The following is a 16,865-nucleotide window of genomic DNA, read 5'->3' as shown; positions in this document are numbered from 1 at the left end:
AGGCATTGGAAATTGTTAGCATTTTAAATAATTCAGTCAGTGATTTGTACAAACAAAATAATTTTAGTTCTTTTCTCACACACTTTCAGTTCTAAAAGGACAATTTACCCATGCTATAGCATGTGTTATAACACTGTCTCACACTGAAAGCCATTACCCTGCAACTTCTGCGAGTTAAAATGAACAGTCGGTAGTTTTCAAGAGACTGTATTTGAATAAGAATTTCTTTTTATAGTTCTCTAGTGATCTGGAGATAGGTGATAGTGAACACAGTCAATATAAATTTGTTTTTATTCCTTCTCAATATGAAATGGAAAAAAGGGAAAAAAGGTCAGTCGGTCATGCAGCGAAAAAAAGATTCAATTTCCTGTTGGCTAGCTCAAAGGAGTCCTTCTCTGTACACACATACACACACATACACACTTCTGTCATGGTCTGCATTGTTGAGTTTGTCAAATAAGTAAGTTCAAGATTAAAATGTTGATATTGAATTTAAATTATTTGGATGGTTGGAAACCATTTATGTTGGAGTAAATAAATTATAAGTGGGGATACTTATTATTACTATTGCAGGTCATTAAAAAAATCTAACAAAAGATACAGAATTTCCAGCATTCTGGTCCATCAGCCCTGCCAGTTCAGTGTCCACAGAAACATATATTTGCCCTGGAACCAAATTATTATTTAGCTAAACTGTGCTGGAATCCATTAGCTGAGGACTTTGACTGATTACTAGCTAATCTGGTAAACCAAGCCTATGATTAACTCAATAAGGTTTCAAATCAACAAGGGCTTTCCTGAGATAATGCATATCAAGCACTTCCAAAAGTGTGAATTTCAGGTCCAAGCCAAGAAAATATTTCTTGGTAAGGAAATCTCTTTGCTTGCTCAAAGTAGGAATGGTAGAAGCCATGCAAAGGCTTAATGTTTCCCAAAATATCACAGCATGGGATCAAAGCACAGAAACTAAATTTTAATACTCGAAGGTGGAGAAAAGGACTGGAGCAAACAGCAAGTGAAAGGAACAAATCTCCAAAGGTCTGTGTTGCATACATTCAGATAAGTAATCAGATATCATGTGGCCTCAATGAATCGGAAAGATCCTGTAAATATTTAGAGACAGAAACATCTTTATTATATAGTCCCATACCTGAAACAGGACAAACACAATGTTTTAATATGTCAGAATATTAATGTTATCTTTTTGTAGCAGGAGAAAAAAAGTCTACGTGAATAGGTATTGATTTCCTGACTGGGTGTTACTTAGCATTTTACCTGGTGTTAGTAACTGATAAGCCTTGCACGGGATTTCATTATATAGATTCTGTTTCTCTCAGTCTTGGCCTTTTTATTGGTGCATGTAATCAGATGGACTTCAAATTAAAAGCAATGAAAATCACATTAGTCTGTCTCCTAGATGAGATGTTATTAAGAGTAATGAGATATTACTATCAAAGCTTCATTTCTTAATGTTTGGTTCTTAGAACCCAAGCTTTCAGACAAATAAAGACTGCAGCGAGTCATTACTCATTGCCATACATAAATGCTGATTTATTTATCACTGCTGGCTAAGGGGATGACATCTCTTAGATGATTATTTTCCAGAAGAGTTGATGTTGAAAAATTAGGTAAAGTGATAAAGTGAAGAAGTCTCCACACAGCAGCCAAATGAGTGTGACCACATTGAAGAAACATGTTATACACCACTATATATCCTGCAGTGCAAGTAAGACAAAATAAAATCAGATATTCTGGAGAAGATTCCATAAAATTAGAATGAGATATTTGAGAGTAACTCTGTATACAATGTATTCCAATAGACAAGAAAAAGGACAAAGTGAAATAATTTTCTGTTTTTATTACTGCCAGGCTCTGCTTCTTATGAAATTTCCCCTTACTCAGAACCCTACAATGCCTTGTTATTCCTTTAGTTGTACATGATATTAGTATATCATATTCAATGACATATTTACCTCATTCATGTTCTCATTAAACTATAACTATATATAGGGAATGATTTGCAAGAAGCAGACTGGAAAGCAAGTCTCTCTCTACAAGTGCCTCTCTGTCTCTCAACTACATATTTATGGGTCTACATACTCCTCATGAGAATCAGAAAAGTGGAAAGAAGTTCTCTTTACAATTTCTTGAGTTAGGGATTCATATTTGATGTGGATAAATCAAAAGTTCAGAATTTTTGCCAGTCACAATTTTTCCTTTCTCATACAAAAAAAAAAAAAAAAAAAGGATACAAGTCCAGTCTATTTTTTCAAGAGGACACAGTGGGTAGAGGTTCATCAATAGACCTAATTGCTAAGATTTATTTGTATGCTAATGGACTGTGTGTGGTGGTGGTGGTGGGGCAGGCAGTAAGGAGGCAGGAAATGCAGCATTCTTTAAATTTGTTTTAATGCATGAGAGTTCTTGTAAAATCATGCAACTATCATTTTGATTTACCTTTTCAAATGCCCCTTCATTTTGAGCAAGAATACAAAGGAGCAAAATGGCCGGCAATTGACACAGATTTCCCCATGCAAGAAATAGCACATTTCCAAATCTAGTTGCATTCTTTACTTTTCATTGAAAATGAGCATCACTAATATCATTAGTAGTTCTTTGTGCTCATCTCAATAAGGACATCCTATAATGGCTTTCAGGGCCCTCATCGCCTTTTCTTCATTTTTATAAATTAAAAACAGATAAAATACCTTCTTGAAGCAATTAATATTGAAAGAAGCCATGAGACTTAAAATAAAGAAGGGAGAAGAACAATGAGTTGGGATTTATGAAAGACAGATGATTGAGGGCAGGATATGAATACAGGAAAACAAGGGGAAAATAACAACAACAATGAGAAGAAACAGTGATAATCTTACCTGAGAATTTAGTGAATTTAGTGTATACTAGTGGTTCTCAATACAGACTGCTGGGCTATAATTCAGTAGGTTTGGAACTGTGCCTATGAATTTGCATTTCTAACAAGTTCTCAGGAGATGCTAATGTTGCTGGTCTGGAGACCACACGTTGAGACCCACGAGTGAGTATGTATGCAGATCGTTCCAGTCCTGTACAATGGCACCAGGAAAAATGAAACCTTTTGGAAATGAATACATGGTGTTAATAATAGCGGAAGGTATAGAAAGAAATAGACCAAATGTAAGCTACAGACCTTAGTTAGTGGTATTAGCCTGATGATGTTCTTTCATAATCTCTAACAAATCTTCCACAACAGTATAAGGTGTTGGTGGAGGGGTGTTGTATGGGCATGCTGCACATGATGCTTGATTGTTTTATAAGTTCACAACTTCTTTAATAAAAATAAGTATATTAAAAATGAAACAAATGAAAACAAATTAAAAAAAACGAACTTTGTGGTATGAGAAATTGTGGAAGAATCAAAGAATGACTGTGAGATGCATCGGTATAAATGGTGCTGCTGCAAGGGGCAAAAATGTTATCTCCGAGAAACCTGGACACATGACCACTTAACCATTTGGTGACATTAGGCAACGATGCGTGTGCCCATATCGATAACTAGTTATCCTTATTTTTCATTCGTGCATGATACACAAAGAATATTTTCCCTGTGCTTGGGATTGTGCTATACTGAATACAGAAGAAAGAGACCCTCTTGCTCGAGGCCTACTGGAGCATCCATTTTATAGATAAGATGTAAGCACGTGAATGCAAAGGCAAATGAGCGTGTGTGTGTACGGGTAGGTAGGTGTGAATCAATGTATCCTACTTCTCCACAGTGTGGTTTCAAATCTCTTACTAACAATTGCCTGGTCGTGCTCTACTAGGGAATTCACAGCTCTGTCTCCCTACCCTTATCTATTGTGTGCAGATGTTTCGATATGCTTCCATTCCACAGTCTCGGGGAGAAGTTAGGACTCATGAAAGGGCTTGACCTTAGCTTGAACTTGGACACAGGGAACAAGCAGCCCCAGATGCCTATCAGGACGGGAAATCTCAGTGGCCGAGCCCCTTCCCCTGGGTCCTTGGCATCACGGCTTGGCCCCTCCCCTCTGACTGAAGTTGGGCATGCAGAGTTGCCATCCTCTGACCCTGACCTGAGGGTTTGGCCTCCCAGGGTGAATGGCCACGAATGGGGTCTCTTCTCCTCCTCTTTTGAACCCTTAGTTTTATGTAAGTGATAGAGCAGTCCTTTGCTGGTAGTTTCTGTTGTGACTGAACCTGTGTTTCTAGGACATACCATATAGCAACTTACTTCACAGATTCTGAATAACAAGCAGGGGGCAAGCGGCAGTATGGAGTGGGTTGATTTTTTGGGCTTTCTTTTTGTCGCTCTTGTCTTCCTTTTGTACAGAAATGCCTTGAACAATGCAGCACTCAGAGCTTTGCAGGCTAAACCTGGGGATCGCCACCACCCTACCAGCCAGGGTAGACCTTCCGACCTGCAGCTGGGAGAGCCACGGGGTACTATAACTGTTTTCTGTGGGAAGAGCAGTGATAAATGGGACTTTGTGAATCCCCCAGGAGGCCAGGGAGCTGGCTAGCTGGTTCCAGACTGAGATCAGTGAGGCTGGGGCTTCCACCACCTGGCATATACTCCCCCAGAGCATGGGCTTCTTATATCTGTTCTGTTCTCATGCTGGAACCAGGCACACCTGCCCTCAGGCCACCCAGACTGATCTTGGGATTGTGTGAGGCCAGTCATTAGTCAACAGACGATGAGAACCACCAGCAGTGAAAGGAAAGTGTGGAGATTTCCTGCTAAGCCTTAAGAGTAACAAGAAAGAAGCTGTGCTTGCACTGCAAGGGCTGGGTTTTGGCACATGGGTGTTCTGCCCCCTGCTGGAGGGACTTGGTCCCTCTGCATATTCTCATTTCCCTGCAGAACAATGATAATTTTATTGGAGGGGGCCCTCCTGAGTTGGGTGATAGCCTGATTCGTCTCTCTCCAGGGCTTCTCCTGGGAGGCACGACTGTGCCCTTCTTGAGTGGAGTGGAGGGCTCCAGTGCTAGAGCAGTGGTCCTTTAACAAAGAACCCAGTCAGAAGGTGCTAGGCATAACCCAGCAAGTTCTGAGGCCTGCAGGATAGGTTGGCAGCCACCCCTTCCTCTCAGGGCCCCAACTCCCTGAGCTATATTCTTGTGGCTACTAGAGCCATAGACAGACTCTCCAATGGAGAATTGGGGGAAATTTAAAAACTAGAAGGAGACCCCTGGGATCTACAGAGACAATCTTCCCCTGCTGGACCCTCCCAGATATGGGCAGATATCCTGCAGATTTCTCACGTCTCCCTTCTGCAGATTGAGGAGTCCAGCTCTAGCCCCAGGAAGGGACTTCTCTCCCCAGACTTAACTGAATTAAAAATGGCCCCCTGGAAATGGAAGGCCTTATGCCTAATTGTGTATACAATTTGGGGGTGATGAACAAGCCTTTATGGTGGTTTTAGATGCAGGTCCCCAGGTCACTATTATTCCAGGAGTTGAGGAGGGGAGGGAAAGTCAAAGAGTGTTGGGTGGCTTTGGGCTTTCCACGCAGGTAAGATCCACCCTGTGGATCCTTCTCCAGAGGTCCTGCTGCCCACAAGGAAATACAATATAGGAATTGGTATCCTGAACCACTGTGCCTCCCAGGGGCAGTTGCAAATTCTGGCCATCATGGTTGGGCCAGAGATAGGCCAAAGAAATCCAGAACTCCCATCTCCTTGCCATGTTGTCCAGCTCCAGCAATATCACCTCCTTGGTGGGGAAAGGACATTTCTGAACTCCTAAGGGACCTTCTATTTGCAGGTGACCTCTGCTCTACTCTCCCTGCTTATAAGAGCTCAGTGTGGCTGGTGAAAGAGGTGAGTAGAGCAGGAGGTTGACTGTAGACTACTGAAGCTTAAGTACAGAAGTGCCTCTTTGGTGCCTGCAGTCACAGTATTTGTGCTATTGGCAAATTTGTGACTGCTTTCCTCATTGTTGTATCCTCCTAGCACCCTTCCATTGGATGACAAAGAGGTGGGTGTTTTCTATGAGAGAATAGAAGAGAAGTGGGCCATACAGGCGATGAAGGTGGCTGTTTCAACCACCCTGCCTCTGGGACCTTTAGAACCAGGATCTTTGTCTGAGCTGCAGGTTTCTGCCTCCTGGACCTGTAATGACTGGGCTCCCTGGCAGATGGAGGGAACATGCGGAAGGTACCTGGGGTTTTGTGTCAGGAGTATTACAGATGCAGGCCAGCCCAGCTTTCTCTTTGAGACTCAGCTTCTAACATGCTGTTGGGCCTTGGTGGAAGCAGAAAGAATTGGGGAAAGCTCTCTTGAGGCCAGAATTCCCCCTCATGTCCTGGGTCTTGTGTGGGTCATGTTCTGGATCTTGTGTGGTTGGAATGCTCACTCAGGCAGTGCCAAAAACAGAGTGCCATCAGATGGCAGTGCTGCATTTAGGATTGTGCTCACCTGGATCCCAGAGAGTGGTCTGCCTGCATGAGCAGGTGGCAGGGGCCTCCCTCAGCAACATCCAGGCTACAGCCTTGCCTTTCCAGCTCCTCATGCAGACGCAATACATACACAGGAGACTTTGGGAAAGTGACTTTGCCTCCTCTTTGAGTACCTCGATTATATCTCCTCTGACCAAGGACCCCACTTGAGCAAGAACCCACTCAATGATGGGCTGAGACCCACGGAAATAGATGGACCATCCACGTCATCCACCATCCACAGGAGCTGAAGCATTGTGGAGAACTTTATTGGTCTGAAAAAGGAGCTTGTGTCTACACTGTGACAACTCTACTGCTGGATGAACTGAACTCACCAGTTCCCAGAAGGGAAATATGGCCCCATCCCGCTTCCTAGCATGGGGAAGGGACGAGGGTAAGGGAGGACCCTGCCCTATACTCACTAAGTGGAAATTGGCCTTGAGAGAGGGACCAAGGACACAACCCCTGAGACTCTCCTTTCCAGCCATTGTCAGGGGATCATCTTGCTTTTTACCCCATTACAATCCCCATACCCCGCGCCCCCCCACAATGATTCTTAGGATGGTGGAAAGTTAGGGATGCCAGGTAGAGGAATGAGATGACAGAAGCAGATGGAGAAGTGCTTAGCACACAGGGGGTGAATCCTGTGTAAACAGTGGGCTAAAGGTAATAGCATAATTATAATAAATTATTTCATTAATAGTAACAAAAATGCCACATTAATGCAAAATTTTAATAAGGAAATCTGTGAGTAGAGGGTGGAATACATGGGAACTCTATACTTTATGCATGATTTTTCTATAAACCTACACCTGCTCTAATAAAAAATAAATAAAAATTAATATAACAAAACAAAAAACATGAGTGTATTTCTCTGTCCTTTTCACCAATTTCAAATCAGCCTGTTTCTGAAAACTTAGTTCAAAACTCATTTGTCTTAAAGATACAACTCTGATAGACAAAATAAGCTGTGTTTCCCCAGGAAATAGAGAAAAGTAGCAGTCCCATCAATCAGATATTTGTTTGCATACCTACTTCCATATTTGGCTACAGCAAGGTATATAGGGCTTTAGTTAATGATGGCAAGCAGCTTGCAATGGGTGTTATTTATTTGGTTACTGGCAATATAGATTTGTCTTTTTACTCAATTATATTGATTTCTTCTTGGATTGTCTTTTTATGTATAGCATTGTAGAGGTGGTTCAAACTGGTTTTTAAAGTATTATTTTCACTGGCATTTTATTTAAACAATAACATAATCAATTACCTTGCTCTCTTCCAAGAAACCAAGTGCAATATAATCAACTGTAGCTAGGCCCATAAATATGAAATGTGTTAGTCTAGCCTGCATATTTTTAAAAAATATTATGTGGAACATTTTTGTGACTTTTCCTACATTTTTAAATGAAGAGATTAGGATATAATTTGGCATTCAAAGGATGACAGTTATCTTAAATACCTTAAATTCATGAATGAATATCAAATGGTGTTGTTAAGTGTCACTTAAATTTTTTAAAAATATGTGATTAAAGTTCACTAAAGAAGACAATGACTTCTTTATTGTAAATATTGTGAATGTGACTCCTCTATAGTCAATTTTATCAAACTGTCCCTCACCTTTTACTCTTAATGATACACCAAGAAACATACCTACCATAAAGGAGTGACTCATGTAAAATACTTTATCTCTTTTCCATGCATTTGTGCCTATTTTATCCTTAAAGTTCTAAATGGGTTGTAGCTATTGAGTTAAAGAAGATAGAGGGGAGGAAGGAGTCTAGGAACTTTATTCCCATAAAGCTGTCTACTGTTACCAGATGGCTCTGGTTTCTGGGCTTATAGATTCTCAGCTTACTCTGCATAAGAGAATCTAAGGACATGGCATAAGGTAGGCAAGGGAGTAAAGAGTTTATTAAGAAACAAGGAAATGACTTAAGTACTGCAGGGTGAGTTGTGTGTGGGAGGCACCAGGTCAGGGCTTTTAAAAGTCTGTTTGCTTTTCTGATTGGTTGCCCCACCTCTCTTTTCCCTAGGGGCTAATGGTGAGACCTTTTGAGGGTATCCTGGGCTTTCCCTCTCATTCCAAATGAGATTCTCAGGCTGGGTTCTCACAGCATCTTTCTAGCAGTCTTCTTCTCAGGAGGTTTCCAGGCTCAAAGCCATGTTGTCTGTCAGCCATGTTGTCTGCTGGGTCTTTAGTTGTGATCCAAGTGCCTCTTTTCACTAAACAAACCAGTCTCAACTCTCCCCTCAGAGGGTTTACATCCTTATTCATAAGGTGGTGTTGAAGGGTGATGGTCATTTTTCTGTAGCTACTTTCTGATGGCTAGGCGGAGTAGGCCCTACCTGACAAGATGCAAAACCCTCTAGGTATTCCATTGTGGTTCAGGGAAGATAGATCCGGCACCCTAGCTGGAACTGGATAAAATCCCCACATGATTAATAAGCATTGATTCTGTAAGAAATAAACTTAGTTAGAATTTAAGATACATGGTCCTACTAAAAGGTTAAAGAAGATGGTGTTAAGCAGACCCAAAAGGACATCAGCCATGACATAGTGGACAATGAGAGTGAGAAAGGCCAGGGACCTTCAGAGGCTGCATCCTCCCAAAGTTGATGGGAAACAGCATTCTTCCTAGGATTCTTTTATGCTGTTGGTTAATTCTAGGGAGAGATTTTGATAGATCTGCTGGGTTTGGATATAAACTGCCAACTGCAGTTCCCATAGCAATGGTTAGGTTAGGACAGTGAGGAGAGGTATGAAGAGAAGCACTGACCCAGACATAAATTCCCAAAGACTATACAGGCAACAATGAGACAAGCATATGGCAAGCAAAATTAAGATGGTACTTAAGAGAGCCATTCCTATATTTATAGACATGTTGACTAATTACTTAGAAAATGGATTAAATTTACCAGGACTTTTAACATGTTCAATATCACTCTCTGCATATGATCTAGAATAGAAAAGATAATCATCACACTCATCAGACATATAAGTACAGTACTTATTACTAGTTAATGCACAAGTTCCACTTTGAGCTACAGTTAATAGATCTAAGCTCCAGGTTAATAATACTATGTATGTTATCTCTCCATGGGAGCAGGCCATAATGTCAATTGTGCTTAAGTTCTGCTTACATCACTCTGGTAATTGTTGCTCCACTTGGTATGTCCATTACACATCCAGCATGCTGTGGCACAGTGGATCCTAGAGAGAAAGGTGGGCTCCAGTGTTTCACCAGTCTGGTGCATAGCACCCTTTGGCACGATGAAACAGAGGCAGCCTGGAGGCAATGTCCCTTGTACATCTGGCCATATCAAGCCATTGCCAGCTGCTACAGGAGTCAGATACTGCAATGTACTCTCCATCCATTTCAGGAACATATTCAGAGTGTAGCAGACATTTTATTGTTTTAGAGGTCAGTGACCAACCTAGCCAATAACTCAAATGGAGAAGCACCTTGCAGGGCATTTGGGCCTGGCTTGAAGGCACAAGACAGTTTGATAACACTGAAGTCTATCACTTTAAATTTCATACACTTTCTAAATACTTCCAATGCAATGCATAACATATCACATGAATTTAACTATTTCAGTACTTTGCTTTTTACTTTTACACCTTTACCATGATTATGTTATCACCTATAACATTTTTATGTTAACAGGTATTTTACCTTAACAGTACAGGAAAAATTACATTCTCCATTATTTTATGAAAACTGAAGATTCCCAATGGAATTAAGATTATCTTTCTTTATCACCACTTTAATATGCAGACTGAGGTGACCTCTAACAGGCTTCCCTGTTATGAATTTGTTATTAAAATCAATTTAGGCATCTAATTAATAGTGACATCCTGGGATTAGCCATTTAAATGTTCCAGTTTAGAAGATGCTTTTACAAACTTCTCTAATTAACCATAACAACATAGACTGGTTACTTTACCTTTAATAAGTTTGTTAAATTACAATTATCAAACAATGAAATTTATCCATTTAAGAGAGCACAGATCTACTCTTCCTTCTTTAACTTAATTTCATTAGACATGTACTTACAACTTTCATTGTCTTAAAGATTTAGTATATATAATGCTAATTTATTTAATTATCTTATAAACTTAGGGAGATTACATCCAAGCTAAATAAAATTGAAACAATCATAGTTCATGCAAGTAATGTTCTTTTTCCTTCCTTTTTGGAAGGCTAAAACATTTCTTCTTTAATAAAATTCTAAAGCTGTGACTAATTTTAAAAGCATACTGACTGTTAGGTTCTAGAATACATTATAATTGTTAAATTTGTTTTAATTATAATTTAGAAAAGATCTTTCCATAGTTTTCAAAGACTTTTCCTTTATTTACTGAAATGTGGTAATAGTATTATTAACCACCTTTATTTTAGGACAGTTAAAAGGTTTAAATTGGGGAATTCAAGGGTAAACTGATTCTTAAGTTCCCCAGCCTAGAAAATAGAGATTTAATCTGCCACACCTAGCATCTCCTTTCTGGCTCTTGCAAAGAGAAGGTCCTGGGTGCTGGGTAGGTCAATGCACTTAGAAAAATCTTTTCCCCTTTCCCAATAGCTTCTATATTATGATTTCTATGTGGACTTTCCATCCTGCTTAGCCTAATTTGGGCTCTGGAAATATTCATTCACATATATAAGAACATATTTAATTTTTAACAATTGAAATCAAGCTCTTTTAGGAATTTTCATTTGTTGATTTGATAAAACCATTCCAATGTATGAAAATATACATTGAGCAAGTAGGCAGACACAAACACAGAGTTAGACACAAATGCACAACTCACTAATGTTACTTAGAATTTTCATTCTCTTACAAAATAAATTTAACTGTAAGATAACAAAGAAATATCTCATTGACTGACAGAGTATACAGTGCCTCAAATAGTGGACTTCCCACAGGAAGCGGATTTGGCCCAATGGATAAGGTGTCCGCCTACCACATGGGAGTTCCAAGGTTCAAACCCAGGGCCTCCTGACCCATGTGATGAGCTGGCCCACACACAGTGCTGATGCGTGCAAGGAGTGCCCTGCCACACGGGGGTGACCCCCGCATAGGAGAGCCCCATGCACAAGGAGTGCACCCTGTAAGGAGAGCCGCCCCGAGTAAAAAAAAGTGCAGCCTGCCGAGGAATGACACCACACACACGGAGAGCCAACACAGCAAGATGACGCAATGAAGAGAGACACAGATTCCTGGTGCAGCTGACAAGAATACAAGTGGTCACAGAAGAACACACAGCAAATGGACACAGAGAGCAGACAATGAGGGGGGCGTGCAGGCAAGGGAAGAGAAATAAATAAAAAAAAATAGTGGGGTTCCTGAGGGCTCTAGAGAGATCTAGAAATTATAAGCAGGGCAGGCATCTCAGGAATTTGGCACTGGTCAGGGGGCCTTACTTTGGAATTTATACTCCCCAGTGTAACAGAGTTAGACTCATTTATAGGTTCTCTACACATAACTCTTCCATTCCTTTTATTTGAACCCATAATTAGCACTACACTTGATAAATATATGTCTCAGACACTTAAATCTTTGGTCCATCCATGAGTCTGTTGAACCCTGAATCTCAGCAGAATTGCAACACTGTAACTGGATTTTGTATTTTGTCTAGGTTCTTGACTATGCAGCAGAAATGTATTTCAAGAGCATGTTGGGTTAGTTAGGCCAGTGATTTATTAAGGTAGGGAGGGAAGAGAAATGGAAGAAAATAACAGATCACGGGTCCTAGGTAGAGAGGAAGGGGCTGAAAAGTGATAAAGCAGGCTGATTTACAAACTAAAATTTCCCATTATAAATTAATGCCCAGGTTTTACTTGCATGTTGATCCATGCAGGGTGGGCACAGTGAGAGCAGGGCACAGAAGGCAAGAACAGTGGTCCAAAGGCAAGAAAAAGCATTTGGCCCTTGCACTTGCTTTTTAAACCATTAATTATTCCACCCCTTTGCTAATGGCAGAGGATAGAGTCCCTGCTATTTGCTATTTTGATTGATTGCCCCACCTATCATTCCCCCAGGATGGCCCAATAATAAGGCCCCTGAAGAATATCCGGGGCTTTTTGTGGCTTCTGGAGGAAATTTTGTTTTGAACTGGGTTTCTTAGGAGAGTCTTTCAGCAACCATCTTGGGATTATTGATGTCTACATGGACTTCTTGCCAGGTTCCTGATCCCACATTATTGCTTCAACACCTACTCTCCAGTTCATTGGAGTCACCTAGGACAGCTAACAAGGAGATGATGATGGACTTCACTCATCCCAAGTAACAGAGAGTGTCTGCAACTTCAAGCAAGAGAGCTTTATCCATCTGCCCCATGGGATCTAAGCCCCCTCTCAATTAGAAGCAGTATGGGCATCACTATCCCAAATCCTCAAGATTGGGGAATGAATAATGGACTAAAGTAGACTTACTATTATTCTGTATAAACTTATTATTATTCTAACAATGGAAGGACTCTTATCATTGGTGTAAAGTCAGTGGCCACCAGGGGTTCTGAGGGATGGACAGGGAAGAATAAGTATAATATAGGGGCATTTTGGGGACATTGGATTTGTCCCACATGACATTGCAGAGATGGATAAAGGTCATTGCATGTTTTGCCATAACATACAAAATTGTGCAGGACAAAGTGTAAACTATAATGTAAACTGTAGTCCATGGTTAGTAGCATGCTTCAATATGGGTTCATCAGTTGTAACAAATGTACCACACTAATGATGTTGTTAACGTGGAAAAGTGTGGGAGGGGGAAGGAGTTGGGCACATGGGGAATTCCTTATTTTTTTGTAACATTTTTGCAGTCTAAAGCTCCTTTAAAAATAAAAAATAAAAAAAATTAATTATTAAAAATCCAAATGGGGCACTTTTGATTATTAACTAAGCAACTAAAACAATTTTATTAGTAACAACATTGCTAAGTTTTCCTGCTCTTCCAGCAGCTTAGCTAATTCCATGTGATTTCTTTTATACATCAAATTCAATTGCAAGGTAGTATCGATATTCAAAGACTCAATTTTAGGTTACCTTTCACTATTATCCACTTTGTAACAGGCGAACTCCAAATCTGATTTAGGAGTTTTCAGGCATGAGCAGACTGATAAAATTAAATCGAGCACACATAAGAACAGAAGAGAGAAATATACACACTTAGCTTAGGGAAACACCTGCCTTTAGAGTCACCTAGATGCAAAGCTTCCAGTGTCTGTCCATAGCAGAAACCTCATGGAGGACCCTCCAGCTTCATTCCTCCATGAAAATCCCTGGGCAACAGCTAAGTTCAAAGAAAAGGGTCCAGAAAAGCTCTGCTCCCAACGAGACACAAACTGCGGCCGCTCTGGGGCTTTATCCCTTTAGTTACCTCCCACAAGGGGTAAAGCCCTTAGAAGGCTTTTCTCACTGGAAGGATTGGAGTGTTACAAAGGAATGGACAGGGAACTAGAAATAACCAGGAACCTTTTAAACCAAAGGCTGGAGATGAGGGAGGTTTAGTAAATGGCCTGGATCTCAATTCCCCATTCCCTCCCCTCATTAGGCACAACCAAAGTTAGAGAGGTCTGGAGTGCAGGCCAGGACTGAGTAATTGGCTGCCATGTTAATTAAGAAACTAACTATCTTACCTGCCACATCAAGGGCCACCTGAGGCCTCCTGGTTGATGGTTCATACATGGCTTCAGGCCATTCTGTCCTCCTGGGGCAAGGTTCCAGCAGTCCCCGTGGTGAGGCAGCTTGGGGCCAGCTTCCTACTGAGGTGGAGGCTGGATTTGGGTAACCCTGAGATGACCAATGCCTTTAATGGTGGCAGGTAAAAGGTGAGCCTGCACCCACCCCTTCTTCCATCCTCCATCTGGCAGCATGGCCTTGACTGTTGAAAACTGAGAAGGCTGTTTCTAAAAGGGTATTAATGGAAGTTTGAGGACCCAGGGAAATGTTCTACAGCTTTCTATGAATATCTGAGGTAGTCTGGAGGTCCTAGGAGGATCTGTTCTCCTCTAGAATTAGGATCTACCAGGATGGTATTTTATTCCCTCTACTGGCTTCCTTTGAAATAAAACTGGGCTTTTAGGCTCTGCCTCTGAGTAAGTTCCCCGAGCTTTTAACTGACTGGTATGGTAGTGCATTTCCTCCTCCCCTTTAAGGAAACATGACCGTGTGGTGGCTGGCCCTCAGATCTGTCTGTCCCCTCCTCTCTTACACAGATTTAACTGGAATTCGGGGTCCTATGTAGAGCCCACTCTCAGCCACACTGCAGCCACATGGTGTGGCAGGAAAAGATTAACCTTTCTTTAGACTATCAGTAATCAAGCTGTTCCAATTAGAAGCTGTCCATTATCCTAGAGAAGCATAAATGCATTCATCATTCTGGGTGACATCCCACCGCTAGACATCGTTGAATGACTCCTTGCCTAGCCAGCATCTTGGAGATCGGGAGACCTGCTCACTGTCTCCATGTTCTGAGAATCAGGAGCCTATGTCTCTAGGCATTCCCAGAGACTTAGAGGGCTTGGAAGACTTCTGGGTCAGCTCCCAGGCTTTTGTTCCCAAACTGGGCTTTCCTGCTAAGAAAGGGTCTGGCTAGAGAACTTTCTTTTGCCTACTTTGCAGAGGTCTTAGGATATAGCCATGAGTGAGCTCATCTCATGGTCACTCCCAGGGTCCTAATTCCACAGTTGAACCTGACATTTGAAGGCAATTAAGAAGCAGAGATTGATCTGTGTCAATAGGCAAATAGTTTCAGAGGTCCCAGAGGTAATGGATTAAGAAGAATTTCAGGCATCCCAGGGGCTGAGTAAGGAATGAAACTCCCAGCACAGCCCAGCGCCCAGAGTGAGAATCTCAGGACCTCACTAATAAAACAAAAGAAGACACAGACAGGCTTTAATTAAAATTTAATTAAAACTCACCTGTTTCCAGATGGGGTCACAGAATATCACTTGCCTCTGTCTCCTGGCCTGGCTCACCAAATAATGTTACCAGATGACTTTGATTTCTGGAATTCTAGGTTTTTGGCTTACTTTGCATAAAAGAACTTGAGGGCATGCCATAGGGCAGGCAAGGGAGTAAGGAGTTTATTAACAAACAAGGAAATGAAAAAAGTACATTGTCCATGGTGAGGCATAGACCGTGGGCATACTACAGGGTGAGTTGTACATGTGGGACCCCAGGTCAGGGCTTTTTAAAGTCTGTTTGCTGTTCTAATTGGTTGCCCCACCTGTCATTTCTCAAGGGTCCTATGGTGAGGCTGTTTGAGAGTATCCTGGGCTATCCCTCTCATTCCAAATGAGATTTTCATGGCCAGGATCTTGAAGAATATTTTTGGCATCCTTCTTCTCAGGAGGTTTCTGGGCAGGGTCTCACAGCCATGTGCTCTGTCAGTCATGTTGTATTGGCCATGTTGTCTTCTGGGTCTTCAGCTGTGACCCAAGTCTTCCCTTTCCCTAAACTAACCTGCACCACTATTTTTATCAGTATTTATTCACTTAAGATTATATTTATGCTCTGTCCCCACAGTGTTAATCTCCCTTTGTTTTTTATTCCATTCTAGTCATTCTTACACCATTTCCCAATTCCGTGCTTCTCTATCTAATTTCACACGAATTTATCTTCTCCTCTCAATTTCTCTGCTTTATTCAACTTTCATTCTTTTCACATAGTGCTTAGGAAAAGAAAGAAATATCTGGGGCATGGTTCTCATGTTGTTAAAAGAAGTGACAGATGTGGGGTAGTGTTTAATGATTTAATGAAGCAGTAAGGAAGGAGGTAGGGCTTTGTAAGTAATTTCTAGTGAAACCTTCATCAAAAAATCAAAAACAATATATACATAGGAGAGTTTATGTATTCAAACAATAGTGATGCTAAAACAATCATCTGAGATCAGTACAGTGGTGAGAATATCTATAGAATAATAAAAAAGAAGGTAGTCAACATTCGTTGTGTTCCTTTAATTTGTCAGGAACTTTGTAAGATACTAAGGATACAATGAATATAGTAATATAAAATGCTATCATTCATACTTACTTTGGCAGCACATATACTAAAACTGGAATGATACAGAGAAGATTAGCAAGGTCCCTGTGCAAGGATAACACACAAATTGGTGAAGCCTACCGTATTTTTGGATGCTTGGATATTTGTACATTTCTATGTTACATAGAATGTGTGTGTCAGATGTTATCCATACAGCACATGAGGTTGCCATTCACCACGCAGTCATATAATAGGGTGCGCAAATATGTTCTGATCAGACAACGAGGCATACGTAATAGGTGGGAATTAGGTAGGCATCTTGTTGCCAGGCTTCTCAGCTGATACTGGGGTTAAGCAAATTCTTAAGGCCCAACGCTGGTCTTAGATGGGTGAATTTAGTCCAGAACTGTCCTGAGAAGGGCTTTTACATGTAAAGTCTA

The 16,865-nt window shown here is 41.0% G+C and overlaps 1 non-coding gene across 1 annotated transcript; it reads left to right on the top strand.

The window, feature by feature from the left end:
* Nucleotides 1-16,472: 16,472 nt before the first annotated feature.
* Nucleotides 16,473-16,575, top strand: LOC111764030 (U6 spliceosomal RNA). The gene has a single exon (XR_002796744.1). It is a non-coding gene; the product is annotated as a U6 spliceosomal RNA (small nuclear RNA).
* Nucleotides 16,576-16,865: the final 290 nt, after the last annotated feature.

Source organism: Dasypus novemcinctus, chromosome 7 (genome assembly GCF_030445035.2).
Source record: "Dasypus novemcinctus isolate mDasNov1 chromosome 7, mDasNov1.1.hap2, whole genome shotgun sequence".
NCBI classification, from domain to species: Eukaryota; Metazoa; Chordata; class Mammalia; order Cingulata; family Dasypodidae; genus Dasypus; species Dasypus novemcinctus.
The sequence above is the reverse complement of the archived record's forward strand: the minus strand, read 5'-3'. Positions and strand labels throughout refer to the sequence as shown.